We start from the raw sequence: 25,765 nt of genomic DNA on the forward strand, positions 1-25,765 counted from the left end.
TGCTGGGATCCTCACAGTCAATTTGTGACCTACCTGGTCTGGTGTGACTTTGCTCAGGAGCTAACACCCGAGCAAGACGCGTGCATTGCATGGGATGAAAGTGCAAGCTTTGTTTTTACAGACTGATCTATTGGCTGCACAAATATGTGTAGTTTGAGTGAAAGTCCAACCCAAAGGGCTTTAAAAACCTGTCTGTTGAATGAGCATGCATGGGACATGTCTCCAGTGATACCCCTGGGCTGGGGGAGAGTTGCACCATGGTAGGGTATCTCCATCTTCTCTGGACACCAAGCTAGAGTGGATCTGTCCCACTGTGCATGTAGAACTCTTTGTAAAACAATGTGGAAATAAGCATGTTACATCCTTTAAACTGAATGACACTAGCTTAGGTAACAGTATTTTACTCCCTGTGGTGCTAAGCAAGGCATAAATCCTTTGAGAATTGGAGTAATAGACATAAACCCTCCCCTCTCTTCTTCCCCCTGTGACTCCACTCTTCTCCACTCATGTATTAATGGATATTTTAAATCTGGAAGAAATTCAAGAGTCTGCAGTAGGTAGTTAAACATCCAGATGTATCAGTAATAATTATGCTCAGCTTGGGGAGGCGAGGCACTTGAATAACAGGCATGGTTTCCATGGATGGCTACAAGATTATAAACATAAAATTTATAAGTGGAATGGGAACATTTGGTTTATTTTCTCTTCTCTTTACAATCACTGCAGTTTAAATTGAAAACAGTGAAGGGTAGCAGAGCCAGGCAACAACCTGAAGACTGTAAACAAAATAATTCATGTCTTACTGATGGGATATGGTCATATAATCAGTAAATTAATTTAGCCTACTCTAGTTTCACCATTAACTTTCTATTTTCTCATTTCATTGGCATTTCCCTGCCCAGTTTATGTCTCTCCTCAATACATATTGTGCTATAAACCAGAAGCAAATATCTTGAAGGGTAAATAAAGAGGTAACGAGTCTACAAAAAAGATGTTATTGAGGTACATTAACTCCTACTTACTATCTTTTAAACTTTTCTTGATCCTAGATTCATTTTTACTATTTGATCGGTTTCCAATATAAAAATAAAATGCCAAGACATTAGATTTTTACACTGTGTCCTTAGTACCTAACAACAACAAATGTTTCCCTTAGACAAGACAAGTATTTACAACCCAGAAAGGAAGGAAAGGCTTGCAAGTCTGAGGGTATGAAATCAGGGTGCCTCAGAACAGAAGCTGGAAAATCACATCAAAAGGTCTTCCTAGACATGTCTTGGACAGTTGTTGATCTAAGCCATGGTCTGGCAAGAGATGAACCAATAATTCATATTGATTTAAAGCCATCTTTGCTACAAAACAAAGCAGACACCTGATATCCATGTGCAAAACCTGTTTGTGCAACAGCACATCTGTGAACGTGTGCAATTAGTGCAATTAGATAGCAATTTATATGTAAATGCCCATCCACTCAAATGTGCCTTTACTTAATTTGTGTATGCACTGGAATATAATTTCAGAGGGTTTCTCTGCATTTTCAAAATCTGCCCCTTAATAATTGAATGCCAGTGTTCGCACCATGCAAACCACACTTTAATCACCAGCCTGCGGTGCTCTGACACGACAGGAGCAGGAGCCAGAAAAGTGCCAGGACAAGGCATTTGTCCCCGGGTGCAGGAGGGTGCAGCGCCGCTCCCGTGGGTCCGCGCCAGGGCAGCAGGATTCGGCACAGAGGAGCTGGGTTGCCCTCTGGCTGGGCTGCTCTCTTCCACTACTTCTTCAAGCAGCGGGGTGGGTGAGATGAGCCAGCCCACTGCCATGCCCAGACCCTACCGCTATCCAAACGCCCACTCCTCCTGCCCCCGCACCCGGAGGGTACCCGGGAATCTCTCCCTGACCTCCAAACCCCGGCGGGCTCACCCAGCACTGAGAGACACCTGAGTACCTCCAGTAGCTGCCCCACGTGTGCCAGCTGCATCTGGCCATCACCGCCACGTGTGAATTCAGGGCTGTGTCAGGAACCCCAGGCATGTGGGTACAACCTGTCCAAGCAAAGTGTGATCTCTCGTGAGCCAAAACCTGGATCAGATTTGGGCTCTGGTCTTCTACAAGAACGAAGCTGGGAGCTTGTGTGGAGAGAAGTGGCTCATAGCCCATTACTGTTCTGAGAAAGACTAGACTGTTACTCAGGATTCAAGCTTTGGCTCTCACCCACTGCCCTCAGGTGACTCAATTCTTCATTGGCAAAAAGTTACAGCGTAATACTCCTTTGTGTCTTTGACATGCACCCAAGGACAAGAGGACCTCAGCCTCTCCAGCTGCAACAAAAATACAAACTCTTCATTCCTCTCTCCCTTTACCAGCTAAGGAATTTGGATTGGTAAAACACGTAGGTCCATGATAATTGTCGGTGCATATTGAGGGGTAGGTTAGATGAGGTAAAACATAAGCTCTTCTCCTGACAGAGGTTAGGCCAGGCTGCTGAAGTCTGTGTGCACAGAGGGGACAAGTAGCAGTTGTGTGAGTACAATATGCAACTTGTACACACACAGGTTTACCAAGAAGAGGATAAATTTTAATAGCAGGAATGTTTTAACTGTTCAACATGTAAACAGCATTCTGGGCTGATCTGATCAATGCTGCTGTGCAGACAACATTTGGTATGGTGCTATATATAGTGTTCCTGGAGTTTTATTTAATAGGACGGTACATTTGATCCTAATGTGCCATCTCAGAAGTAATGAAGCAGAAAAGATTTTTATCTTCTGTGAAAGTTGCAGTTATTGGCAACCATTCAGAAAAAAAAATAGAAGTAATTGCACAATCTTTGGAGATATTGTATTGCTAACTGATTTTAGTGCGAAGCTTGGGCGGTTTTCATTCTGAGTTCATCAGGCAATGGACCATATATGTTGCAAATACATCACTTTCAGACACTCTCCACATATTGACAAATACAATTGCTGGGGCTGCTGCCTGAATGAAAGCTTTCTGTATCTTTAGATCCCTTTTTTGGAGCAAAATAAATAAATAAATGAGCAAAAGAAGGAAGACTCTTAACAATGTGCTAAAAGCATCCCTCTTCCTAGAGTACAGCATGGTTTGCCATTGAGTTGCATTATTTTTGAACAACTGATGCAGATGGCACAGGAACTCATATGTTTGTGATTGCTCAACATGCTAAATATAGAGCTGGGAGTGAAGATGGGGGCCTAAATTCAGAAGAACTCAGTGATGCAGTGATTACATTTTAGTGCTGCTACCTGTAAGACAGGAGCTGGACATCTTATGTATGGCATGAGGAGACCTCACCGCCTGCTAGCCACAAAGTGTGCATGGGTCAAGTTACTGCTTAATAGTAGTGTTTGTAAAAGAGCAAACCAGGAGCTGCTGAAATGACAGACAGTGCTGGGAAGAAGTCTGCAGGGTCAGCTCTGCCCCCTGAAGATGTGTCTACGTGACTCCAGGATGACGGAGGCTTCTTTCCCCAGTCAGGACACACTGAGTGTTCACATCCACCCTCCATGGATGCACATAAGCCATGGGGCTGCATCCATGCTGAGAGAAGGAGGCAGCACCAAGGCTTGCAGTTAGGCAGTGAGTTTCCACTGCACCCTCAGTCTCAAGTTAAGTGAGCATGGGGAGGAAACTGCAGGGAATTTTAGGATTTTGAGAAGCTACTTTTTGAGTTTATGCCCCAAAATGCTACTGCAGTTGTTTATATCCCTCTTTTGAATCTAGTGCCATAAACTCTTTGAAGAGTAGGCTCTCCTGAGGGTTGGGTGAGCTCACCTTTCTGTCTCCCCGAGGACCTTTAAGTTTCATTTTCTGAATGGCAGATGTCCAGGATTATATGCCCAAATACATGTGTAATTATGTACTATGCACACAAGGATATGGGACACGTGTGTTCATGGAAAAGCAGTACCACTACACCTCCCTTTGATTCCTAGTCCTGGAGTCACAAAGGCACCTATGGGGACTGCTGCATTCATGTCACAAAATCAGCTGAGAAATAATCAGGAGGTACCAGTGGATGGTTTCCTCGTTGCTGGTAGCAGCTGCAGAGCCTCTTCTCCTCTGCTTTCTGGCAGGCCTAGTTTACCCACTATTCCTTCACTTTCCGCCGTTATGCTTGTTACACTTAAGATTCTTCTGGCCTGCAGACATGAGGAGCTCCTGGCCCATGGACACTGAGGTCATCTGTTTCAGGCCATGCCTTGCCCCACATCATCAGACTAGTATTTTTCATCTAGGAACATTACTAATAATTCATTGGAAAGACAATGAACAGAGATTGCACAATAGGACCTGTTATCAAATGGTCACAAGAGCTCTATCTCAGAGGGTCATGGGTAGAAAGTCCACCAGTTTTCAACAATGTTCCTTAAAAGGTATTTGGAACCAACCTGCATCCTTTTGTCTACCTATAACTCACCTCAATAGGTCTTAGAAAGTCTCTTGTCCCACTTCCAACTCAGAGCAGAGTGCACCTCAAAGTTAGGTGAGGTTGTTCAGGGCCATGTCCAGCCATGTTTTGCAAAGCTTCTAAGGATGGAGATTCTTGGTGTATGGCTTCCAATTTACCCATAACACGTGTAGTGTGAAATGCCCCCTTGTGTATTTACACTTCCTGACCTGCACAGCGTAGAATTTCATGCAGAATTTGGTAAAGTGGCCTAGTTAGAGGCTTTGCTGATGTTGCAAAGGCTGTGGGAATAACCCTTCTCACGGAAACTACCAAAAATGTATCACAAAGACTACTCCCTCCCAACATATAAGAAGTGAAACGAACAGCATGCTGTTGGCAAAGTTCAACTAGCAACGTCCTCAAAACAGCGCTGGCACCGTGGGCAAGGGCCCAGCTTGAAAAATGAGACCATGGGCTTCATGGCAGGAATCTGCAGTGCGTTGTTCCTCCCCAGGCTCTATCACAACCTGGAAACACGGGATTTGTGCCTCTGCTGCACCATCCTTAGAAAGGGTACAATATGACCTGCAGATCTTTCCATGAGCGGTGCCCTGCTGAGGCACATGAGCAGTGATGGAGATGGAAAATAGTTTATTTTACAATGGAAACTTTATGTAATGAGAATGGTAAAGAACAGGCTATTTCTTAGAAACATCAAAACTCCAGGTTTCCAACTGATGAGTTAACCTCCTTGACTCTCTCTCTTGAAGGTACCTCTGTCCAGCAGCACTATGACCTGCCCTCACGTACACTCCTAAGATCTTAAGTGAAAAACATCCTAAAAGGGAAAATTATATCTCACATGCTAAATCTCCTGTGATCTTTCACACCTCACTAACTGTTTGGCCACAGGGGTGTTCACAGTCCTGGAGACTGGGTACCTGCACTCAGCATCCTTCACTAAGGGGAGTCCAGGATGAGTGTGAAATCTGTCCTCGGCAGAGATGGGAGGGGATGCAGCACTCTACAGCCTGCTCAAGCTCTTCTGGCTTTTTGAGGGTATTTCCTGGGAGTTTTGGGGGCTCTGCTGATTTGAATCATGTTACTGTGAAGCTCTCCACAGGCCCTGAGATGTGTTCAGCAGCTTCCCCCCCCCTCCTTTTTTGTCATGTAAATGTCAACATGAATCATCAGGACAGAAGCAAGAGTATCAAAATGGCTGGGTTTCCTGTCCCAGCAGTGACATTTAGAGCATTATTCAAGCCAGCGATCTTGATAGCGGGGACTTGCAGGAGCTTGTCAGAGGATCCGAATCACTTGTAAGGAGCCTCATCAGAAGACGAGTTGGTAAAGGGCAGCCGATAAACAAAACTGTGCCTAAATATGAGGGTGTTTCAGCCTGACTCACAGCACACACATCTTCCCTGGGGTGTTTCCAGAGACCTCTCACCATTTCCCTGCCCTGGGCTGCTGCAGCATGTCAGGACAGTTTGGCTGCAGCTCCAGCCACTTTGGGCGGCTCATGTAGCACTTTCATGAGTGATTGTGGAGGGCAGATATAAACTATCCTCTGCATTGTACTCTCACCCCAAAGACTCCAGACACCACCCCTGGCACAGCACAGCCTTGGTCCATGTTCCCAAGCACCCAGGTAGGGGGACTCTGTCTCCCAACCTGCTGTCACTGCCTCACTCTTGAATTGTGGTGGTAACTTGTTGATTTTCCCTTGGGGGAATGGCTATCCCAGTTAATCCACATATTTAGCAGGAAGGATGCTGCTGAACTGGGAGAGTTGTTTCCCATTTTCTTTGGGTGAATTACATAAAAGAGCTTCTGTGCTCCTACTCCCTGCTTTTGGTTGCCATCTCGGGGGTCCCAGTGAAACCCATGTTTTTCAGGGGTTTATTATAAAGAATGACAAAATTGTCTTCGGGGCAGTAGCTTGGCAAACACTTAATCAACACAAAGAAAGAGATTAAGTTTAAATGATCCATTTTTAGTCATCTTCTCCCTCAGATATGCTCCTGCTTCCAAGATTTAAATGAAGAAAGAATTTTTAGGGAAACTAAATTAAAAATAAAAAATCCTCCCTCCAGCCCCCATACTGGCAATTATTTCTTCCATCCTAAAAACCTGGTGCAGCCACTCACTGGAGTGAACTGAGCTGAGCAACACAGTCTAAAATCAGTAAAAGCCCCCTTAGGCAATATCTTTTAGGTTCGCTATTTTCTTCTCTGAAACTTCTCTCTGTGATTTGTGGCGAAGGAATCTTTCTCTATTTTTAATCACCTTCATCATTGTCTCTGCTCTATCTTTCTCCTCCTGGCTCGGAGACTCCTTCTCGGGAGTTGCCTGACTGTCTGTCTGTCGGTCATGGCAAGCTGGTGCATTTTGAAGAGTGACAGATTGCCAGTTGGAAGGAAGGCACAGTCTGGGAGTGCAGGCTTTAGCTGATAATAACTATTTCATCAACATCAGTTCTTCTGTTTTACAAAGTGTAATTCATAAAAAGAAAACCCTTTTGGAGATTCTCACAATACATAAAAGCATACAAATAAAATATAAATGAAGAAAACAAGACACATTAATTACATACAGCAGAACAGTCTCATCTCAAAAGCTTGCTTGTCAGTTTTGATCTCAAGTTTGCTGGTGATATACTGCTTTTTATGGCTGGTGGAAGTCAGTTGGAGAATAATCCTACCCAGAGATGAAAGGCCAGTGTGGTTTGAGCGTGGACAATAGGGCCACCCAAAGGCCCTGGGTTTAGGTGGGCAAGAGAGCCAGGGGGAAGAGAACTTGAGGACACTGGTCTGCAGGGAAAGAAAGATGATAGATCCTTTTCAAGGTGGGATGAAGACTTTTGAAATTTAATGGAGTCTGAGCATAGAGGTAGCAAAGGAGGCATGGAGCAGGGAAGATAGGATGAGGACATTCACCGCTAACCGAAAGCTGGACAGCCGCCTTTGTGCACAGGAAGAAAAAGAATGGAAGGAAGGGACCAGAGCATAATTAAGCCTGAAAACACTGGTGTACGAATCAATGTCTCTATGAGACATGGAGAAGCTCTGACAGGAGCCACAGGGGCTAGCAATAATTCATAAGTGGTACAAAATGAAGCTGGTCGTGCAATTGATACAGAGACAGAGCTCACGTTTACTCCAGGAGAACATGATGCCAGCAGTATGGAAAGCACAGATACAAACTGCCACCCTAAACCCTTCAGCCCCAGGCACGTACAGCTGACTGCCACAAAGATCATCTCCCCCCTGCACGCACCCGGTAAGTCTAACACCCAGCCCCTTCACACACACCCCCCTCCTGGGGGGTCTTCCCTAGCTCTAGCGCTGCTGGCAGTGGGGTGGGGTGAACTGTGTCTGCAAAAGGGTGCGTGTGGGGTGGATGGTGAAAGAGAGAGGCAGGAAGGGGAGAGTTGAAGGGCTGAGTTAAAGCAATGAGAGGGATCAGAGGTTAACGGAGTGAATTCATAGGGCAGAGGACTGACTGCGGCTGATGCCACTGCTCCTGGGGTGATGGGAGAAGTCCTTCTGAACCCAGAAGGTCTCTGCTGTCTTGTTTTCATCCCATGGGAGTGAAGGAGCACCTTGGTGGGTCTTCTGGGCAATGAGAGTGCTCAGCCCTGAGGGCTTGGGAAACAGGGACTGCTACGCTAAAAGCAAACATTAAGACGGTGTCTGGGGCAAATAATTTTGAGAAATGCTGTGGAGCAGATCTGGACTAGGCAGTCACAAGGCGCAGACTTGACATGACTTCTATCATAGTGAAGACAAAATCTGACCTATATTCTCTCTGTCTCAGGCCCCAGCAACATTTGGAAGGTTCTTACACCATATAGAGAGGCCTTTGAAAAATGTTGTGCCATTATTTATAAACCTTGTGTGCAGGCACAGAAATTCAGATGCTCATCGTTTGTGAGGGTAAACCCAGAGGCTATCGCTGTGACTATCAGTATGTGCAGGACATGTGAATAAACATATGATCAAATGAGTGTCACAGCTCCCTGGTGCCGCGCCAGAAAGCATCTGTGTCAGCTGCTGGCAGTGACTTTTGCAAACTTGTGGCTCTCTGCATCCCTGAGTTTATCAAAGATCACACAGCAGCCAACAGCCTATCGCAGCTTAAAGACCAAATAAATCTGTGGCACGTCTCCCAAGGTCTTTCCCCTGGCTCTCTTATCTCTGCCAAAAGGAGCAGAGATGTAGGAGGGCAGTGGGTTTCCACACACACTGTTGCCTTGTATGCTCTGTCTGAACGCCCTGGGCCGCCCATCTCATGGGAGTGAAGATGGCATAAATGCCTGGTGAGGGCTGAGGAGTCAGCACGAGGCTCCGCTTCTCCATAACAGCCACAAGAGTCTCCGGGAGGGGAATTTTCCATGTTGTCAAAACAGAAGTGAGAGGGAATATTTTTTGGTGTGGAGATGGCTGGGGTGGAGGGACTAGGGACAGGCATCACCCTACACAGACCTTTTCTGCCCTGAGGACCTGCTAGATGTAGGTTCAATACCAGTTTTGCTTCATTCTTCTGGGTATTCTGGATGTAACTACCCTGTTTGTATAGCTGGCAGGGGCATTTTGTGCATTTTCTTTTAACGTTAATACTACTGTGTCAGCAGCACCACTGGGAAGCGGTTTCAGAGAAAGCCTTATTTGGGTGAAAAAATTGCAGACATCTAAAAACACGAAATGCATTCAGACTCATTATGGTTATGTAAGCTTTTTCAAATTCTGAAAAATATGAAACATACCCCTTTCATGATTTGAAGTTAATGCAGTTTTATTGAAAACACTGTAAAAAATGAAGAAAAAATTGAAATGAACAACTCTATTTTGGGCCAAACAAAGCATTCAGTTTTCCCCACAGAGATTCCTTCCTATATTTACTGGTTGAACTGCCACTGGGTGGCTTAGATCATGGATCCCAGCTGTTGTGTAGCAAGGTCTGTTGGCATATGGACTTTCTGGATGCTCAGGATGTTAGTGGGGAGGGAGCTGCATGCTGGGTACGAATGCAGCTGCAGAAGGACAAAGTCTGTGCACCCGTGGCTGCGGGTATCTGTGCGAGGGCACCAGTACCCAAAGCTGGGCATCGCCTGTTATATGTCAGCAGCTGCACATAAAATCCTTCCCTGTGCTATGCAGAGTTTCTTCATGGTGGCATAGAACGTGTATTAAGGCAGCAAAGAGTCTACATCTCCAACAGTTGCCACATAAACTTCCACTTCTAACAAATAACAATCCCAAGTGATGCGAAAGCTGATAAAATGAGCATTCACACTTCAAGTTTCTGCAAAACCCACTAGGATAGGTCTTGCTTTAAAATCCTGCAGAGATGCACAAGGATTGGAAAATTATACCTGTTACTGAAAGATGATCAGGCTGAACAGGGAACATTTCAGACACAGCCAAGTTTCAGACACTTAGTATTTAAAATATAGAAAATTGCAGAAAATTACATAGAAATTTCAAGCTGAGATGTGAAAAATTTAATCTGCAGAAAGACAAAACAGACATTCCTGCCCATTCACAACCCGTTTTGGAGTGAAACCCTGAATATCTCTTTGCTGGCAGCAGAACTGCCATTGCTTCAGTCTTGAACTCCACAAATACAGAAATCTAGGGTGGGAAGGGGCAGATTTCTCCTCCAAACTGCAGAAATATCAGCAGATGCTGAGAAATGACTTGGCCAGTATCACAAAATTTTAGATCGGGGGTAAAAAGGAAGCAGCTATATTTCATCAGCTGCTTTTGTTCTGCCTATGTCCCAAAACCTCTGATCTAAAGGACAAGCCCAAGCTGGGAAGCACAGCTGAGATGTGGATGGCACAATCATGCCTGGGCCAGTAGCAGCCCCCATCTGGGCTGCATGTGGCAAAAGCCTGTTTAAATGCTGTTAAACTACTGCTAGTTTGAGAAACCCCTGTGGGTCTCAGGTTGTGAAGTGCAAAGACTCCCTCAGCACTAACTGCTGTCAAATATTCATGCTGTTCCCCTTCCAGCTCTTATTCACAACAAATTTTCATTGCAGCAGGAAATGTTGCTACCCACCAGCTAGTCTGAATAGCAAAAATGTGGAATTAATTGACAGCTGTAAGACTAAACAAGGAAGCTTCTAACTAAGAAGATACCATTCCCTGCCACAGAAGATGCTATCAGTCCCAACACAAATAGCAGTGAGGGACAGGGAACATGCCTTCAAGGACAGAGACTTCAGGATGATTGAAAGGAGGCTTCTGGTCAAAAATCCCACCACCTCTTGACAACACTTAGCATCTCCTGCCCGGGAGAGATGCCCCATCAGCACACCATGTTCCCCTGCCTTGAGCAGCCAAACTCCACTGGCCCACTGGAGCAGATGCTCTCCAGCATGGTCCATCACCTTGCTGCCTGTCCTCCCCATGGCTGGGCCCTGGGACACCTGCAGAGCTGTGGGCATGGAAGAAACCCCTGACCTGCTCCAGCCCCACAGACAGTACTGCAGATTATCCTGGATAATGCAGAAATCCCCACACTGCAGCCACCAAGCACACGGCACGCACTGCAGCAACTTCTCCTCTCACACACATCCTTTGTGCTCCTCCTGCCTCCCTGCAAGGTTGCCTTAGGCGGGCAGAGCCCTTTGCTACAGGTGCAGGGCTGCAGAGAGCACGAAGTGCTGATCAGCTCAAATCCCAGGGTTACTCCTGTTCTTGGACACCCCCAACCTTGCACTGCACTGGTCTGTATTCCCCCTAGCTTGGCAGTCTGGTCTCATTCTCAAGCCAAGGACCTGAGCCAAGCAAGGCTGTTGGGGGAATAAAACATCACCAAGGGCCAAATCCAGGCCTGATGGCAACCCTTTGGATCAGGATCTGAGCTCACTTACCTGAGTGCATATCTGAGATCTGTCTTGCTAAAAGTCTAGTTCACTCTGGAGTGGAGCAGCAGTAGGTATTTTTTCTCCAGCATCTCTCTGCTCCTGAGGATTCACCTCCTTTCGCCTACCCTCTCCATGTGTGCTGGCTCTGCTTGGCAAAAGTAATACCCTTCTTTCATCCTTTGTGGAGGGATGGGGATGTTTAAAGGGTGCTAGTTTGCTGCAGGGAGGACAAATTGTGCTGAAGTCCTAGCTACACCAAAGACCTCTCCCTCCCGAGTGGCAGCTGCAGTTACCAAGCTGCAAGCATTCTGTAGGACACGGGCCAAGGCTGAGCAGATTGTGATGCTGTATAGGCAGACCTTTTCTGCAACCAAGCAAGCCCGAAATAACAGGGTGCATGAGTCCATCCTCCCTCTTTACAGCAGCCTTCATTTCCTTGTGACTCATTCAGTCTGGGTAATGAATTTTCTTTATTAGTCAGAAATCAATTCCTCCTACTCCTGACCAGTAGACGATGCACTGTGCCATATTATGTTATCTGTACTTCTGTCTGGCCTGCCAGAGAATGCGGCAGTGACTGGAAATTTCAAGCTGAAGATGCTTGGGAGGCAGTGAGAGCAGAATGGCCTGTGCTCTCTCCTCCACAAACACTGGAACTACCCATTTCATTATTTGATTGTAAATTACAGATTTATTCCCACCTGCTTTCTCAGGGTGAAGCACCATTAGAAATCATTGCTTAAGTAGAGAGGACTGGGTGGAGACGTGTGTTCGCTTTATGTACCCTGAAAAACGCATGCAAGAGCATTATATTTTCAGTGGTAGTAATAGCATATAACTGGTGAGTACCTTTGCCTGCATATCACTTCTCTCCTCTTGCAACACTCAAAAAAAAATCTAGTGTTACAGATACTCCTTATAATGCGCATTTGCACTAAGTGTGTCTGCATCTGAAATGTTACAGATATTCACAGTTACGCTGTATGTATAAATGCTGCAATGTAGAAATGTTATCAAATCCTGAGGAGAACCACAATGGTTTGTTGAACACACACATCTGCAGTGTCCCAGGGACTTGTGCAACGCATCTAACCAAGCCCTGGAGAGCCATCCACCACTGACACGCCACCGCACGCAACAGCCCAGCCCCGGGAGTGATGCCTTCAGCTCTTTGCTGCTTTCTTTCTTTGTTACCTACAAAACGCTTCTGGCTCCCACTGCTAAGTGTCAGGAAGGTTAACGGCTACAATCATTGAGGGCAAAACTGGGCAAATTCTGGAAGAGTTGGGTCTGCAACATAAATGTGGGTCTGCAAGGCCAGCAGGTCCCGGCTGTTAAAAAAATAGTTCAAGGGATTCCTTTGACTGCAGTAGAAACAGGGCTCAGGAAATAAATGATAAATTCAGAGAGAGAAATGATAAACTCAACTAGTCCTACTCATTGCTGTATGCTTCTTCACACATATTTAGGGCACCCAAAATTCTTACAGAAGCCAAGACACGAAAGGACAGGTCCTAAATACATATTGACCGCTCATTAGACGGTTACATGCTTGAGACCTAAATACTGCAGTAGCGCTGCTGGGAAACTGCAGTGATCTGGGCTATTGCATTCTGCTTTGGAAAGTCAGTCCCAGCAGCACAAGCACCAAGAACAGGTTCAGCCCTTCCTGCCTGGGAACACATGAGTAGAGGAGGTGTTGGTTGGTATGCAAAAGGTGGTTATTTGTATTAAATTTTTGATGCTTTTGAAGGAATGCACCTGAACAGCCTCATGAAGGACGAATATAGACAGCCCAGCAGAATGGAGCAAAGGAAAGCTCTCTTCTGCAAAAGAGGCATCTCACCCCACAAACAAACCAAGAAACAAAACAGAAGGTCTAAATAGCTGGATCTGAATGAGACAGTGATTTTTTTTTTTTTTTTTTTTTTTTTTACAGTCCATAGCGAGAGGTCTGTAAGCCTATATTTTGCAGTAGGGGAGAAAGAAATCACACTGTTCTACAAACAGCAGCAAGGGTTTCCCAGAAAGCCCAGAAGAGCTCATAATCCTGGATGGCAGTTCGTTCCAGCACCGTCCCGCTGTGTCTGGATAACCAGGTGCCATTACGGCATTAACAGAGCTGCAGATTATAAGGTCGGAGGGAACACTCTGACCAGAATGAGGTACTCGAGAAAATATTCACTGTTCAAGGTGAATCACTCTCAAAAGAGAATTAATGTTAAGGAAGTACTGAAGACCTCTGAGAGAAATAATCTCCAGAAGCCTGGTGTACTAAGTTGGAGAGCTGCAAGGAAGCTGTTTATTTATACTGTTCAGCAGCTTTGCCTGGTGATTGATAATATCGCTAGAGTTTGTCTTCACATATCATCCCATGTGTGAATTCCTGTGAAGAATCTAGTCCTGTTTCTGGGTTTAACAGGAGACATGCAGAGCCGTGCTGGAAGTGGTGAGATCTGGGGAAAAGGAGCCATTTATCTCACAGACCTTCCTGCTGCTCGTGCTGGTGCATGCCAGGGCCCTGTTCTCCCATGTCCCAACTTGTTGTATGTCCTGATTGCTGGTCCTTTGCCCTGTGCATGTTCATGTACCAGCTCTCTGGCACTGCGGGAATGCTGGAGACCAACAACTGCCCAAGAAGCAGCTACCATCATACCATGTGCATCTTAGCACTTGCAGCGTGTCATGCCCTGTGACTTCACCATCATCCTAGAGGTGGCAGTTTAGCTGAATGCCACGTTCCAAGCCTGGAGGAACATCTTCCAGCTCTTTGTAGACTCCATGCAATGTAGACCTTGGGGACCTGCCAACAAGGAACCGTTCAACTAAGCACAACAACGCCGTTCAGTACGGGAAAAAGGATTGCCAGGATATTTGGAAGCTGGCAGCCCCAAGCTCTGCTGTAGATGCTCACCTGTCAGGTGGCCCCACACATGGGCAAGAATTTAAAACATGACCCCATGTGGGGTCTCACGGGTTGGGAGAGATGAAAGTGGATTAATCTGCATGCACAATGCAGTGGAGTTCATACCCGCATGTGTATTCATACAGGGGAGCAGAAGATTGAAAACTACATTGCTAAAGATTTTCAGTACTAACTTCCATCTCTGTGGCATTATTTTATTCCATCTAATCAGAGCAGATGTATTTTTGCTGCTGCAATAAATTGCCCAGTCTCTGATACATGTCTGAGAGATACACACAGATGTCTGACAGTGAATTCAGTTTTGAATCTATGTTAAGAATTACAGGCCTAAGGGACTCTGGTCCAGAAAATCATTCTTTCTGTAAGCTGGTTTTCTTCTGTTCAATAAGAATCCAGGAAATGTGAGACATGGACACACACTCAGGTTTTCACCAAGGGCAGGATGTTTCAGCATCTGGGCCACAAACTACCTTCAAAACTAAGGAATCATGCTAACTTCTGAAAGAGACATCTTCAGGAATGGTCTAAACAAAAAAATAATTTTATTTTATTCATACCTTGACTACAGGGTAGAGGTTGAGTTTCCAGATCAGATGAGGTTTAAGGTTAGATTGTGGGGCCTCAGCCTTTCTTTCACCTGGCTTCATGAGGTTCTTGATTCAATGGGCACCTATTTGGAGAACTCATTTTGCAAGATTTTTCAGAAGCCATCAGTGATGAAAACAGTGTTGACATGTGAATGGCTACAGTTTCTACCTACCCTCCCTTGCAGGGATGCCAACATCTCAGAGATGGCTGAACTGTAGGATCAGGCTGGCTTCGGTGGTTAACAGTCCCTGAGAAATCTGTGGCAATGCTGGATATCACTAAGGAGCCAAGTGGCTTTATGTTTACATCTCTGACCTGACCAGGGCTTGCTCCTGAGTCCCCATTCCGTGGCAGAAAACTGAATCTGGTTTTTTGCTTTGACAAGAGCTGAGCGAGCAGAGCCAGTATCCCAGAGGGGGCAGCTACAGGCAGGGGATTGCTCATGAAGACATTTTGTTTTTCTTTCACAAACAAGTTCCTGGTGCAGGTATTTAGGGAACAAACTGTCCTTTTGTAGACCAAATATAAGCGGTTTGTCATTATCTTGAGAACAAACTGTTTCTACAGTTGTAAACACACCGAGGACAGATATTTAGTCCTGCCACTACAATTAATAGTTATTTAGGTCACTTTCGCAAGAGGCTAATGTCTTCTCAATATATACTGGCTATAGACCTAATCTCCCAGAGTTGATAGCTCTCCTGGCAGCTAAAGGATAGAAGAAAAAAGGTGATGTACCACTTCTTCTCTAAAACACAAAAGTTATAGAACAAAATGCAGAGAAAATGCAGCAAAGCAGCTCCTTTACGCCCATATGCGCATGTGTGTGTTACAGAGGCAGAAAACACATCCATGATTTCCTGACAGAATCTTTCTTGTCAGACACCAAAGAGGCTAAGAGCTTATTTAATTGAGCATAATAAGAATTTGCAAAGCAAATGGTTTTACCTCACTCCCCACCCCAGCAGTCTCACAAATGTAAACTCTTCTTTCACTCAATCCCTTCCCTCTCTGAAATCAGACACTGTCATACATAACATTGTGTGCTAATTTTTCTCCTCTCAAAATATTTTCCAGCAGGAGCCATATATTTGTGGGAGATAAAAAGTCCTCTTCTAAGTGCAAGTGATCTTACTGTCTCTTGCTATGTTTCCGGGTCGTCAAGGATCTGATTTATGCACTAAAAGAAGAAAATAAGTCAACTTCTCCAGTTATGGACTGGAATTGCACTTCTTGGCTTTCTTGCTTGTCCCAACCATTGGCCTTAGTGTCCCGGTGTGGTTGGACAGCCCACGGCCCTGGGACAGTGAGCAAATGTGTCCTGTATACAAGCAGGTTGGTTGATTAATATCAAACCCCAGATTTCCTGACCTTTATGGAAAGGCCCCTTCGAGGTCTGCAGGTGGGTGTGTTTGCACCAGAAGAGGAAAAATCCCAGGATTTAACGAACATAAGGCTGCAACATTGGCCCTGGCCCTCACTGTTCATAGTAACACAGGCTCAGCACTTCCATTCATCTATCTGTCAATGTTTTGGGGCCGTTTCTCTTTCCAATCAATCAGCTCTAAAAGACCTGTGATAATAGTAGCTGACATCCTGACCTTTTAGGGTGGAGAAGAGGCAAAAAATTCCTGTAGCAGATTACAAAAAGCATTTTTGCTTTTCCAGTGCCCATTAGCCACATATTTTATACCAAATGAGAAGCAACTGGAAAGACCTGGAGAAACTGTGGATCACAAGAGGGGTGAGGTTTTGTGCTGGTGCAAAGAAGGCAAATGTAAAAAGCAGATGTTATCTAGGGATGTAAGTCTACCCAGGAGGCAGCAAGAGCAATTCGTCAGCTTGACTCAGCACTGGTGTCCTGTATTGTCCAGGTAAGTCCAGGAAAGGGACCTAAGAGAGACCCCAGATAAGAGAAACTGAAATGGGCAGAGGAGGAAAAAAGCTCCAGGAAAAATGTAACAACTGAGATTATTTACTCATCACCTGCACCTCTTAGCCTGTTGCTAGTAAAGGATCACCCAAGCCTTTTGAGAGAAATCCAAGGGGTGTGCTTGTACTTGACTAATATTTGGCAATTGGAAAATTATAAATACTTAGCTTTCAGATCACCAAAATATTAGTGTTTTATAAAATCATAATTAGAATGTTGTAATTAAAAGCATTTTAATTAGGTATTGACAGTTATGCGTAAAAGTCAGCACTAACAGTGACTTGTTATCCACATGGCAATGTATCCCAAAGAAGGAAAGGGACTCTACAAGGGGTTTTTCTCTTTCATTTTTTAGACCGTTTTCTACAGTTCTCTGGACTGATGGTGAACCACAAACCTGCAGCTGAGTAAACCTACCTAATGGGGAGAAAGGATATGGGGAATGTCCTCAAATAGGAAAACAGTTGTAAAGAGGAACGTAAGCATCTATTCTCCACATCTATGGCAGAGAGGACAGAAGTCTCTCACACTGAGAAGGAGTCAGTAAATTAGACAAGGTATAAGGAAAAATGGCTTTTGACTCTGAGGACAGTGAAGCACTGGGATAGATCACCCAGTGGAACTAGGGGGTGAGGGAGAGGATGTGGCTGGGAGTGTCTATTACTGAATTTTAAAATAAATGGTTTAAACAGAAAATACAAACATGGAAGGTGATCTTGTTTGGGACCAACTTTGTGAGGTCCCTTCTAGCCCTTCGCTTTAGGATTTTTATCATATATCATACTTTATGCTAAATGACAAACTTTCAAGGTGCCTTGTGTGACCACGCCTCTGGTGCCTGATTCAGGGCCGGCTCATACAGATGACTGCTCATCTCATACCTTTGACGTGCTCCTTTGGCATCTAATAGTCAAGATCTGGATTCTGGGGCAATAAAATCTGCTGAACCCTTTGGCTTTGCAATGTGCAGGAGACTCCACAACCTGGATCAGAGTCTAGTCCTTCACCTTTAAAATGCAAGGGAATCGCATCTGGCAAGTCTGGCATCTCCCTTGCTGGTTTGTGAGTGCACTGGCAAGCACGCAGAAAAGTCAGCAAGCAGCAGGCAGCTGTACCACTGCATATGGAAAGGAGAAATCCCTGAGGGCTGGCTCACTGTGTCACGCAGTGCTGAGAGAAACACTTGCCATTTGGGTCTAATTTATGATTATCCCACTCACTTCAGAAAGTCTTGTTTATTTTTCCAAGACATTAATTTTTTTGACCGCAGAATAATTTTTAACCTAGTTTGTAGCCAGATGCCCAGAACGATACTTCTACCCACAGAGCACACTGTCCCTGGTGAACAGTTTGCACTCATGGGAGGTGGGGGACAAGCTCTCACCAGATCACCTTTGTCCCAGACCACCTGCCCACTTCTGTTCTGCCTGATTCATTCCTTACTGCCATCCCCCCAGGGTCTTCATCCCAAGCACCTCCTATACTTTTAGAGGAAAAATTTTCCATAATAGAAAGAACTTTTCATTAACCTCTGGTGCCTTATAGAAGAGCGAGAGAGAAGAGAGGTCACCATGCTGGCCACTGTCACTTGCCCACGTGCACAGAAGCTCTGGTGGTACTGCTCTGGGCTTTCTGACCACCCTGTCTGGCTCTCACTTAAAGCCACTGAGGACTTTCCCTTCCAGAAGAGTGGAAGTAAAGCGCTTCCATAATGGTGCTCCAATAGGTACTGGCTTGTTCTCAGATTCCTGTGTTCATCCTGTACTAAGAGCAAGGTCACTTGCAGAAAGCCTGGACTCACCATAAGCATTTTCAAGCCAACCTGAGGAAGATATTAAACATCCTGGGGTGATATATTTTACAGGATTTTTTTCTATGAAGACATTAATATTGGGCCTAGGCTGTTCTCCCCTCTGTGGGTGAGATCACCATCATAACCTTTGTATAATCTATATATTCATACCAGGAGCAGATGAGCCAAAGAGGTCACTTGTAGGCAACGTTCCCACCGACACCGCTGCCACTTTCAGCCTGCAGACTGAATCCAGCTCAGCACTGGAAACTGATTGCTGACCACCCCAGCTGCTCCCTGCTAATCAAGGTAACCTCCTTTAATTAAAGCAGAAGGTGGATCATCTAGCACCTGTAACTTGCTTGGGAAGCATATTTAGAAGATCCTTTCTATTCACTTTTTTGGCAATAGATGAGCTGATACACTTACAGCTTTTAAGCTGGGAAGATCATATTCTACAGTTACATGCTACCTGTGGAGTCAGGTTAGGATTTTAATAAAAGCGAGTTGAAATGCTCTCAGTATGCCATGATTGCTGTGTCAGTTTGCATTGCTGGTGAAACTGAAGGGAATGGCATTTCTTTTGAGAAACATTTTTTCGCAGCTAAATATTTTATTTCTAAAAGTAAATCATTTGACATAGCCACTGTTGCTGATTCTAGTTTTTTGTTAGTTGGAGAGAGACGGCTTATTTTTCCATATTTAATAGATCAAGGGAGATGAACCAAATAGCCTTTGGGTGCAGTTTCAGAAATGCTTGACGTTCACTCTCACCTTTACTGGTTCCTGCAGATGTGTGACCTACAAAGCAGATCATCCCGATACACCATCTTCAGAGCATTTTATTAGGCTGGAAAATACCTGATGCAGGACACTGTAGGGAGCTGCCTGGAAGCCAGAATGGCTCTACACTAGGCTAAGGAGCTAAGGACAACCTAGGACATGGGCTTAATCCATGGGTTGTAATCCCATCCTTCTGAGCTGATTTGTGGACAGGACTCCTCCTCCAGTGGGGTAAGGGAGAGAGATACCACTGGATTCCCCTCCTGGGGCAGCAGATCGGGACACTGGGAATAGGGTGGCCCAGCACTTCTTTCCCTGCCAGAAAAGAGAAAATCTCTTCATTCCAGAGAGAGATAATTATCCCTAATCGACCAAGTCCTCAGTTGCTAATCTGCAAACAGCTGCCAGTACATAATCACCCTCCTCCTTAGCAGAGACAATGCTCCTGCTCCTTGCTTCACCCACACCCTCTCCTCCTGCACTTGCTTGACATTCCCTCTCATCTCCTCCTGCTTTTGATTGAGCAATCTGATCCCTTTCCAGCAGCATATCCTGAGCACCATGGACAAGAAAAAGTGGTTATGGCTCTTCCTTCTATGTGCCCTTTCTGGCAAATTAAGGCGGAGCTGAACCCATGAACCGAACACTTGCCTTTTGCTGCTGCTTGAATCCACAATCTTAATTCAGACCCAGTTGCTCTCCCATATACAAATGCTCCTAATTTTATCTCAGTGCCAGAGATGTTATGAAGGCCATCATGATAAAAAGGACTGGATGTTTCTGTGGATAACAAGAAAAGTCACTACAGGGGAATGAAGTTCTCCTGGCATTTGGACTGGAGCATCAGCAGAGTGCTCAGAGCAGAAGCTTCTTATAGGGGCCAGGAAGACACTGGCTGTCTTGGTTGCATTGGGACTGCTCTCAGATCTTCTTCCTTTGAACCTCCTCCTGCCAGACATTGCTCAGAGACAGGGTGTGTGGTCACCTCTCCTCTTCTGCTTTTACTCAGCAGTATCTAAAAAAGGTGCTCATCTGGGATGTCTCCCAGACTCTTATATCAGCATGGTTCCTGTCTAACACAGGCTTAAATAACAGCTATCATTGATGTCTCCCAGTAAGTATTTGCCTGTCTAAATTGCCCTGTTTAGTTTGCAAGTGATCTCATGTTATTCTGAATTAAATGAGACACCCTGACCAATTTTCTATTTGGAGCAGGCTGGTGTCTCAAACTGGCTGCTCCTTTTTGGAGGAGAAACTAGAAAAATGCTTGCTGAGTGTCAAAAGGCCTCATCCTGTCTTTGTCTTGTCTTTCTCACCCATGCAAAAGTCTGCGTGCACGTGTGCCTGGGTGTGTGTGTGTGAAGCTATTTGCACTCCACTTGCCAAGGTAGAAATAACGACAGAAAGTGAGAGGCAGACCTACAACTTAAGGCACCTGCAGTACGCTCATGCCTATTCCTCTGGGAACTGGGTTTTGAAGTCTCTGGGGTCAGTTTTAAAGTCTCATTTTGAAGCAGCTCCAGCCGTGTGTGGGAAAGGCTGCTGGAAACCAGCTAATGGAGCTGTTTGCTGCCTGCTCTCCCTCGTCCCTTCTGGGGCCAGCATTGGGCCCGGCATCCTAATAGCTGCGAGATCCAGCTAATCCCATCGCACAAGCAAAATAGCTCTAAATCATCCCTGTCTGATTCTTGACTCCAAAGAGACATTTCATGGGTGATTGTGAGTGATACAGTGTGCGGTAATGGATGTATTTAAATGGGATTTATGGGTGACACCTGTCACATAGACCCTTCCATCAGTGACAGGCTGAAGAGATTTACACAGTGACACTGAGATGTGAGCCTGTAGTAATAGCTCCCTCAGTCACCGGCAGAGCATTTGAGCCTTACAGCATTTGTCAGAAGCACAAACTGGGTTGCTTTGGTCACTGTATGATATAGCACTACACAAAATTAGTGGCAAAGAGTTGAGTGCATCTTGGCATCCATCCATAGCGGATTTCTTAAAACCCCAAATCTCTGCTTGCCTTTTTGGCAAAAGTTGTAGGAGATGTTTTGATGAGCCATTGGTCACAAGAATTTCATGGGAGCACAAAGCACTCAATAAGGTCAATGCCACATGATTTCTCCTCTCTCCTGTGTGCTCCCCACCTTTCCCTTGTCCCCATTTCCTGGTGACTCTGGTTAAGAGGGTCACTCCGATGTCCCAGCTTGCCTGTACCCCCAGCTGTGCCATCAGGTTGTCTCCTCCGTTCCTGCACAGGCCGTTCAATTCAGGTTGCTGTTCTCCATTTCTCCAGGGAACTGGTCTTCTCCCTGCATCTCCAAGCTGCTGTTCAAAACACTCTCCCCCACCTCTTTATTTACTTCAGCTGCAGGCTCCACAGCAGACATTTCTCCCAGCCCCATCCAGAAAAGCCTTCCTGCCCCTTCCCACTAAAGGATTAGCGAGGATATCTGCAATGAGATTATTTCTAGGAGACCACTTATACTGTCCTGATGCTAACTCGCAATGTCAGCTCCACTCAGGCACAGCCAGGCTGCAGGAAGTTTCCAGGCATGATTTCTATTGTTTAAGATTTGGGCGGGGGGGCTGGTAGATTAATATATTTTTTACTCATTGGTCTTTCCCCAAAGATCTGTCTTTTGCTATTTATGTGAAGCGGTTCATATCACAGCACACATACACAAACACATACACACATGCGTATCAAACAACTGAAGTCACCATCAGTCTAAACATACTCAATGTACACAATATTTTGCTCCCTGAGCTATCAAAGGTGGCTGGATACTCCCTTGAATTGACCTGTGGGAGCTGACTCTGCGAGAACATTTTCTCACTAGTAACATGATATATTTCTTGGTTCTTGGGCTTTCTTTTTTTAATATATATCTTTATAATTCTGCCATAAGGCAGCCATGGATTTGTAAAATTAGTCTGTCATAACAAATTCATGTCCTCATCAAAGGCTGCTGTTGTGCTTCCTCCCAGACTGGAGCATTCACAGACTAAAGCTGCATTATCACAGTAATTTCAAAGTTCAATAGTGTATTTTCAAAACCAATTGCTTTTAAATGCAGTTTGTTACATAACAGCAAATTTAGACTTACACTTACCTCAAAATGAAAATTAAATTCTTTAAATAATAAGTCAGCTCCTGTTCACTCTTTTCTTTGCTTTTTCTGTTCTAAAATGATCCAGCTGCACTTGGTGCCCGTGAAAGAGCAAGGTTAGAGGGACTATATAAAGCCTTCTTATCACAAAGAGGGGGATTTTCAAACCCAGAGAAAAGTGGATTCCACATTTTTAATCTCTCAAAAGTTACTCTTTCATATGACTCTCGGCCTGAATGAGAACCTATTCTGCAGAGAGGTCCAGGGCAGACTGTGATTGAGAGTTATAGATGGCTATGCTGGAGGCTCAGGTTTGAAGAGAAGGGGAAGCTGTAGGTTAGGAATGATAAGCACATTGATGGAAACCTTTCTGATCAGTAGAACCGCTATCACTAACCCAGAAAACTTCCTCCTTCTGATGCAGGACACCATCTTTTGGCTTCTGCATTAATCAAGCTCCCCTGTTGACAGGGTGGAAGAAGCTTTTCTCGACATCTTGTCTCCTTGCACTTCCTTGTTTCCTTGTTCTCCTGATTCTTCTCTGGGCTCCACAATTGCTCTTTCATGATGTTGGTCAGAAAACTGGCCTCCTCACCCAGGATTTCCATAGGGATGTCGTCTTTGACCATTTCTTGCCCACAAAGAGCCGTATAGCCTTTCATTCTATTCACACTCTGCATGTCTACCTCTCTACCCCAGACAATATTGCTTGAGATTCGTCTTACTTTCTGCAGAGATGCACAGCTTGGACATGTGCAATTCAGTAAGCCACTGTGAGCATCCTTGGCCAGCAGGAGGAAAGGAGACCTTGTTGAGCACAATTAACCTGACCTGTCTTAGATAGTTGTATTCATAAATATCCTCGAAACCACCTTGATATCATTCTTCAAATCCACCCTGAAGACTTTCCTTTCCCCTGGCAGCAACCCACAGTCATGGGTGCATTAAAACCTCCACCTATGACATTAACCAATGAAGTCAGGCTGTTTGCTTATACTCCCTCTTCTGTCTGTACTCCCTATTTTATTTTCCCTTGTTTTATGGTTACACTGTAAGTTTCAGAGGTGCTGTCTTCTAATCAAATTCCTAGGTGCAATCAAATTAATAATAATAACAATGATGTTGATGATACACATTTCCAATTAGTTGTGACAGATTTTTGATTGGTGAATCTACACAGGAGGATGCTGGCTAATAAGTGTTTAGATTACTTCCCACTGGAATTAGCAGGAGATTTTTCCTTTGTTTTTCACAGGTGCTGGCTTGTCTTGTAATATAATTTGGGGACACAAGTGCTGAGCCCTGTTACTGCTGAATCACTACTGACATGCCTATTGGCTTTTGTCAGAGCTATGGTCAAAATGGTCAGGTTTGTGAGGAACTTTAACTCAAGATGCTGATCATCCCAAACTACCATCTGTGTGCAAAGATGTATAATAATTTATATGAATGTGAGACGAAAAGCTGCAGGAATTTGAGCCTGTAAGCCCAGCACTTACCCTGCAGTTAATTAAGGTTATCTCTTTATTTGTCTTTTCCCTTGTGGGATCTCAGACAGCACAATCCAAGTGAATAGAAAATGCTCTTGAGTTAACCTTTCTTTACTTGGCATTTTGTGAAATTATAGCTTATTGATTGCAAATAAATTCCCTACCAACTGGTGCTCTAAGTTATAATGTGTAAAGAAACAAGCTGTAACAGATACAGAGCTCTCAGGTCCCCTTGCATGCTGGGGATAGATTGTTTTATCCAGACCCTTCTCATAAAACATGCTCAATAGCCAGCAGAGATGTTAGAAGAAGTAGTGTATGGGCTTTACCAACGAGCAGACAAACAGTGTGACTGATGTGGTATCTTTTGGGAAGGGTGGGTGTTGAGCATCGTGGAAATGTATAGGAAGAGATGCTGACTCTTGAATGGTAACTGCTGCATTTTGACCACAGGGTTGGAATGCTCAGAGGTGTCAATGTGCTCCCAGCTCTACCCAGGCCATGGGAATTAGGGAAAGTGTAAAGAAGTGGGGGCAAAAAGGGCAAAATTAGGTCTCAAGATCACTGTCACCAACACTGCTGGCCTCTTGCATAATGGTAAATCTCACCCAGAAATGTGCTTTACACAGTGCTTGCAAATAAGAGAAAATTGCCCAAGAGGGGATATAGCTGCTGTGGTTTGGAAATAGGAAAGCCTTTTTCTGTGCTAGGCTGAGAGCACCCACAGACTTGCCACTGGAGTCATTGTGTTGGCTTTTCATCGCAAGAAGACAGCTCTTGATCATTCAAAGAAAAGTTCACAGGCCTCTAAAGTTTTATATCTTTGCTAAAGGCTGATTCAATCACTGAAGAAACAAAATATTGGCTGTTGGCTGCCAGTCACTCCTTATTTAATCATTTCATCATCTGGTTATGTAGGAGGAGCCATACTATAGCATAGAGGTGAATCAAGACTAAATAGTGAGTAATAAGGAGCAAACAGTAAAAGTAAAAGGCTGAATGTCTTAGCATAAAGTTCACAGGATGAATTAATGAATGATTTTCATAGAGAAATAGGAACTATATTCTCAAAGGAGATTACTCACAATGAACAATTTGATCAGATCCAGCCTGAAGAAAGAAAAAGGGTAAGAATAAATAGTCCTTCTCCAAAAGGAAAGGCTATTAATACTGCAATGTCTTAATGGTTCACACGAGGACCATTGTTATAAAGTGTATTTATTAATAGCCCGGATGCCTGAGCATTCATTTCAATGCATAAGCAGTGAAAAGAAAATTTGTGAATAAATACGAAACTACATGTAATGGTCAAGTCTTGAAAGCTCAGTTAGGAAATTCCTCAAGTTCCATGATGGGGCAGTGCCATGGCTGAATAAATCTGGTGCATAAAAAGCAAAGTAATGGAAATTGGAAGGGACAATGTGAACTATTTATGTCCATTAATGGGTTCTAAATTGACTGTAACTGCTCAATAAAAGCTCATCGTCAGTGTGCAAATGCAATGAGAACATCTGCTTGGTGTGCAGAAGCTGTCAAAAAGTAAACAAAATCTGTAAGCTAAGGAAGGGACCAAGAAAGAAATGAAATCAAACATGGTCTTGGAGGGTCGTATTGCCAGAGACCTCTGCACTTAGAGGCCCATCCCCAGCTCTCACAGCACTGTGCTGCAAAACCAATGTTGTCACCTCCCCTAGCTCATGAAAGCAGGAGTTTGGAGAACAGATTATCCCCAAGAGCAGGCTTTCCAGACCTCAGTCCACTAATTTTGGGGAGAAGTCCCTGTTTTCCAACCTTGATGCAAGTATGTGTATCTCTGACTTAGGGCCAAATGTCCTTCTGCACAGGGG

This window comes from Strix uralensis, chromosome 18 (genome assembly GCF_047716275.1).
Source record: "Strix uralensis isolate ZFMK-TIS-50842 chromosome 18, bStrUra1, whole genome shotgun sequence".
In the NCBI taxonomy this organism is placed as follows: domain Eukaryota; kingdom Metazoa; phylum Chordata; class Aves; order Strigiformes; family Strigidae; genus Strix; species Strix uralensis.